The following is a 6,000-nucleotide window of genomic DNA, read 5'->3' as shown; positions in this document are numbered from 1 at the left end:
AATTATGATTTCAGTTCTAAGAATAATGCCTGACAGACATATACAAAAATAAAAATGAACATCCATGACATTTAGACTGACTGCTACTTGTCACAAATTTGCCCTGACACACACACAACACATGAGTTTGGTAAATGTGACACAAGGTATAATACTATTGCAGGGTGACACCCATATGAAAAAGTGAAAGTAAATAGCTGTTGGCAATAATATATTAAATATAAATACATCCATATATATATTTTCATTATTACAATATTGTATTATCCCTAATCAGTATTCATAACACAGCTACAGATGCTACAGTGATCACTTTTGAACAGTCTTGGGATTCAGAATCACCTCCAAACAAAGCACCTACTATTAAGCCTACGCTGCTGGCTTTAACGTTGTGCTTGTATGAAACTGACTTGCAACATGGAGATGAAGCTTATGTGTTACATGTAATTGTCATTACATCTGAAATACCTGTCCATTTAAACAAGTATGTGCAACCGCTGTATCTAATTTTGAATTGTTTATCTATTTAAACAATACACATCCATGTGTAACGAACCATAAATAACGCACTGTTTAAAACAAAAGTTTAACAGAATTACTAATGTGTAATGTGTGTAAATATTTTTGGACCACTTTGTAATTTTATCTGTATATGCTATGCCACAAGTGTTACGTGTGTGTGTGCGCGCGCGCGCGTTTAAAATTACCTTAATTTCTGTTCAGATAATTGTAGGCGTAGAAATTGATTTAAATATTTAATTCATTCAAAATACAGCAAGTTCGTGAATTTTGAAAGTTAGCAGCAAACAGAAGGCAAACGAGGTGAAACTAAAGAGTTGTAAACTGGTCGGCACTAGGACCTGGAAGAAATGTCTATGACACGGGGCAGCAGCCAGATGGGGAGGTATCGATGTAGTGGAAGACTGGAGCGAGAGACTGAGATAATTTGAGTAAAGGAGGAGAAATTCACACTCAAGAGTGGGGGGAATACCAACCTAACACACCGAGGAGGATGTCAATAGTAAATACGTGGAGTTGCATGTGAAACCTGGATACAGAAGGTAAAGTGTTGCATTACTGATCGTGTTCGGCGCTGCAAGTATAGGGAGGAAAGGACCCAGCATAGATGGGATGCGGCTGTTTCTCACACTAGCTGCTGTGTAGACAGTGTAAGTTTACTAGGCCCCGAATCCAGCCAAAAATTAAAAAAAAAAAAAATAATAATAATAATAAAAAAAATACAGTAAAAAATATTTTAAGAAATAACTACTTAAGTTAATTCCAAAAGGTTTTATACTGCATCACGAAACGGGCAAAACTCTGTGTCCCAGCGGATAAAGAAATACAGTACGGTATTGAAAACACATCTGCTTTGAATTGGTCATTTTTTGTATACCATGGTGATAATGCTAGCCACTGACCCGCCTAGGCCCGGTTAAGTAGAACTAAGTTCTGTTGATTTGCGTTTTCCTCGTCTAAGCTAGAGAAGTGGAAAGCTGTAGGTCTTTCTTGACCCTCGGCGGTTTTTTGTTTGTTTTGTTTTCCTCTTTACCGGACAAAGGTAAATAATTAAGCGAAGAAGCTATCGGGTTAAAGTTAAAACTATGCCAGTTTCCATTAGGTAAGTGATTGTTATTTTTACGTACGTGTTATTCATGAATCGCACATTTAGCTTTAAGGATTTATGAACCGCTTATGTCATATAATCTGTGTTGTATTTAAAGTATCAGCTGGAGTCCAGCTTTGACTTCATCACCAATCCATTTTCTAGAAAGTTTGATTCAGGAACTGGCGGTTGTTGGTTACTGCACTACTGTTGAAAATTGCAATCACGTATTTGCATTAACTAAATCTTTGAGAGATGCTAGTCAGATTTAAACTCTGAGTTGATGTCAAATTGAAAAGTGAAATGGTTAGTTTTTGTTTTTCATAGTCACATCCTCTGACACTTTAGCCATCACATGTGATATTCAGTTTTAACACATTCGCTTTTTACTGTTTTGCTTCAGGCAGTAAAGGGTCATGCACCCATTTCGCAGATTTTGTTACAGGATGTGTAATTACATTAGGTAAGGACCGGTACTCCCAGATCAACAGGTCATTGCAGCACAACACAAAGCACTTGATACACTTAATTGCAATTTCTCTAGGTGGCACCTGAATAAAGAGTTGAGTAATGGTTTGTTCCAGTTGACCCATACTCATGACTTTTTATCTGAGTATCCCTTTATCAAGCCTCTTCGTGGAGATTGAACTGCTTCTTCCCCCAGGGGCAGGCCTGAGACTTGCTTGTGGGGCAATGAAGGGAAGCTCACATGTGTAATTGTTTTAACTGAGTAGCCTTGTATTAAATGTAATTTTAATCTTGTTCCTCATCATACAAAGGACAGTCACATTTATAATTGATATGTATAGTATCATGCAGTGATGCATATTGTATTGTGTATCTTCACACCCTAAATATCAGTCTAAGCCAGACAATTAAACTCAGCTTCTTGTCGTTAACTTGGGCGAAAAAAAACAAACAAACAAAAAAAAAAACACTAGAATTGAAGGAAGGGGTGTGTGCCAGAGCCTCAGGTAAAACTAAATTAAATACCTTGGGCCACATTTTTTATGCATTTCCTCGTTAATTACCTACTATTTTTTGAAAGGTGAAGAAAGCGTGTAATCTTACAAAATGAGAAAGAAACGCCTTGAATGCATAATAACTTGCATGCAGTTTTATGGTGCAAGTTTTTGTTTTATATACTGTGCTTTAGATTTGTCCTGCCTTCATTAAGGAGTGCACCAACAGTGGCGCATAAAACGGCTTAATTGCGGGTATCTTCATAACCAGGCAAGCCCTCCCTTTGCCCTATGATATATTCTTTCACTTCCTGTCACATCAGATCGTGTTTTGTGCGGCAACAATGTAGTTACCAATAGCAACCGTGTTTACAGCAGTTCGAACGGTGTTACAAACATGATTTGTTCAGATCATCAGCGATGCTCGCATCATAAAACCGTAGCATGGTTGATGCCCATTCCCAGAGAGGTCCAGAACTGAATGGGCATGGAGACTGGACTGCTTACTCACCCTCAATGAGGGGCAGACTTAAAGCAATGTGGGGAAACTTCCATTGCCATGACATGACATTTAACACTTTAATAACCGATTTTGTGTTTATTGGGCTTTTCATAATAACAAGGTGAAGATGATTCCAAGTACTGGAGTCTGTGTTCAGAAACTGCCTTCTCGAACTTTGTTTTCAGACTATGGGCTGTACCAATGTACTTAATTTGCTCTTCCAGTTGAAACTTTGGGAAAGGTCAGTTGAAGTTGAATAAGTCACAATAATGAATACCAGCTTTCTTGTTTAAAACAATGCAAGCAAAGAGCAAGCTAGTGCAGATCTACAGTATTGCGTTGAATGAAGCAAGTCAAAACAATTTATTTTGCGGAACTGAATGCCCTTTTGTCTTACTTCCAGCATGTTCAATGCCCAGTAGCATTGAGTTACACTGAACATGCAGGTACTTTTAAAGTCCCACTTACCAAGTTCTCTGTCAGTTGTACAATAAGCTCTCACGTCTTTTGTGATATAAATTGACATACTTATTGTTTTACTGCTGGATATAATTTAAAAAAAAACAATTGATAATTTACTAGTTAATTTACAACTAATCAGAAGACACAATTGTTAAGTTATATTCACATACCAGGAGATTTGTTTATGTTCAGTGGTAATTTGGCCAACATGTAATCATGCTGTTCTTTTGTTTTAATTCTGATGTAAATAGTGCGTTTAGCTTTAGACAGTCTTGTTTTAATGGGTGTATTTATCATCCTTGAAAATGTGTTCCATGTGTAAGAAGCAAGAACTGAAGACTGATTACTAAAGATGGACTTGTTAATGTTTTAAATCCTTAAAAAAAAAAAAAAAAAAGGCAAAGAAAAAGCTTGTCTGATTTGGGTCACGGACACACTTTTCCCAGGCTAAACAGTGTTCAGCAGCTTGTGAGCTTAAAAGTTAACCCTGTTTCAAATTGATGCTCCAACGGCATGCCAAACTGAATTCAAGCACAAAATATTTACTATATCCTCATTAAGTACATGAGTAGAGCGGCGTCTGAAGCAATTAAGAATGCCTCAATGCTCTTTCGACGCAAGTATGCCTTCCTCTGCTGCTCCGAGCGCCTGTGATGCGCCTTGGTTTCATATGGTGCTCCAGCAACGAACTGTACTTAATGCTAATGAATGCAAATTATATGCTAAAGAGTATCGTGTGTCCCACAATGCTACACTGATCACTTATTACCATCAGAATCAATCATGGCGGTGCCCACAGAGGAGAAACCAGCTCACATTTGTAATTAAGCATTTCATGAAGACATTTCACGTTGCCACCATCATGCTGCAAATAGCCATCATCTTTCTTCTTTTCTTTCTCGCTTGAAGAATCTTCCAAATAATCCAATTAATCCGTATCTAACTGGCTAGCCCAATATCGATAACAAACGTAAACAAACACCTACTTTCACGCTCGCTTTCTGGTTTTGTCATTACTTATTACGATGCATTGTGCGGCTGTAATGCATACTTAATTTCAGTTTAGTCTGGCACGCCTCTGGAGCAGTTTGAAACAGGGGTAATGGTCTCTCTCTGCTCAGTGTTGACGGAGCAAAGGGGAGCTTTAATAAAATCTTACAGTTGTACACCCTTTTACAGTAGGCCTGAATTGCATCCTTAAATTGACCTTTTCTGGGCACCAGAGTGGCTCGGCAGTGAAGACACACCACATAGTGTTCAAGATGAGCCACACAGTCGGAGGAGTGCAAGTTTACATTCCTGTGTACAAAAGTCGTCGGCCTTCGTTGGGGATTTTGGAGGGAACGATACGTTGACTCTGCTGCTCCCGTGGGTGAAGGAGGCAAAGTCTACAGGGATAGTCACCCCACAGATCAGGTGCCTTGTGAGCTGAAGCAGATACCGGCAAGGCTGATCTTTGTCCTCCAAAGGGCGGTAGGTGGCCAGCGTCGCAGTCGAGCACCTGGGTGTAAAGAGGCAATGTTTTGATTGTGGGTTTGGAAACGTCAGTTGTGGATTTACCTTTGATTTACCGATTTCGCTGTACCTTTTGGCTTTATGAAAATCGAAATAACGTATAATGTTAACATTTGCGTGAATTTTTTTTATTAGATGGCAAGTTGTTGTATTTGGCCTTGGTACATAATCATCTAAGGCTATATCTGGGGAAAGCTAAGCTAATGCCACTAAGCTAATGAAATCCGAGCAGATGTTGATGTAGACCTACTAGTACTGGGACTACATTTGCCATTGAGAAATATCACATTTGTAAAATATACAAAAGCTCTTGATCTGAGAGATAAATAAATAGGAAGTAGGGTAATGTTAAGACAAAGAGTTCATTTTTTAATATGGTGTTTTTCTTTTTGAGTAACAGATTCATGGGACTGTGGTAGATGTAGTTGTATTATTTTGAAGATATTTCATTGACTGGGAATAAGCTCATGATCCTGGAATTTGTGTAGATTTTGCTTTAAAATGATAACTATGCAAAGTTCCTATAGATAACAATGCCTTCATCATTCAATATAGTTTTGTAATAGGGAGCTTTTGTTTTCCTCCTGGTTGAAAGTGCACCTCTATAACAGGCAGTCTCATCAGTAGATATGTTTGTGTTTAAATTCAAAATACTTGACATTGCTAATTTACAACCTGGAGGAAAAACTGTATAAATGAGATCGTATCCGGTTTCTCTGCTTGTTTGAGTCAAAGCAATGTGTCACCTCATGTGACCTTCCAGTAAAGCATAGTGCCTGGTGAAGACTGGCAGCCACCCAGCTTCTCAACAGCACTTACAGTAGCGTTTCTTTCAGTAAATCCCAGTAGCAGCACAGTGTGTGGGCTGCTTGTGGCGAGCACCTATAAGTCAGAGATAGCTGTGATCAAGCCTTTTCGTCTTAACCACTTTAGTACTGTAATGACGTACCCGA

General features: G+C 38.5%; 1 protein-coding gene across 1 annotated transcript in view; it reads left to right on the top strand.

Annotated features, from left to right (window-relative positions):
- The first annotated feature begins 890 nt into the window (after positions 1-890).
- The window catches only part of akt1 (v-akt murine thymoma viral oncogene homolog 1), a 52,954-nt gene continuing 47,844 nt past the window's right edge, over positions 891-6,000 (top strand). Inside the window, exon 1 of the mRNA XM_041265729.1 lies at positions 891-1,061. The gene's annotated coding sequence lies outside the window, so the exon portion shown is untranslated. The remainder of the gene's footprint in view (positions 1,062-6,000) is intronic.

Source organism: Polyodon spathula, chromosome 12 (assembly GCF_017654505.1).
Source record: "Polyodon spathula isolate WHYD16114869_AA chromosome 12, ASM1765450v1, whole genome shotgun sequence".
Taxonomy (NCBI): Eukaryota; Metazoa; Chordata; class Actinopteri; order Acipenseriformes; family Polyodontidae; genus Polyodon; species Polyodon spathula.
The sequence above is the reverse complement of the archived record's forward strand: the minus strand, read 5'-3'. Positions and strand labels throughout refer to the sequence as shown.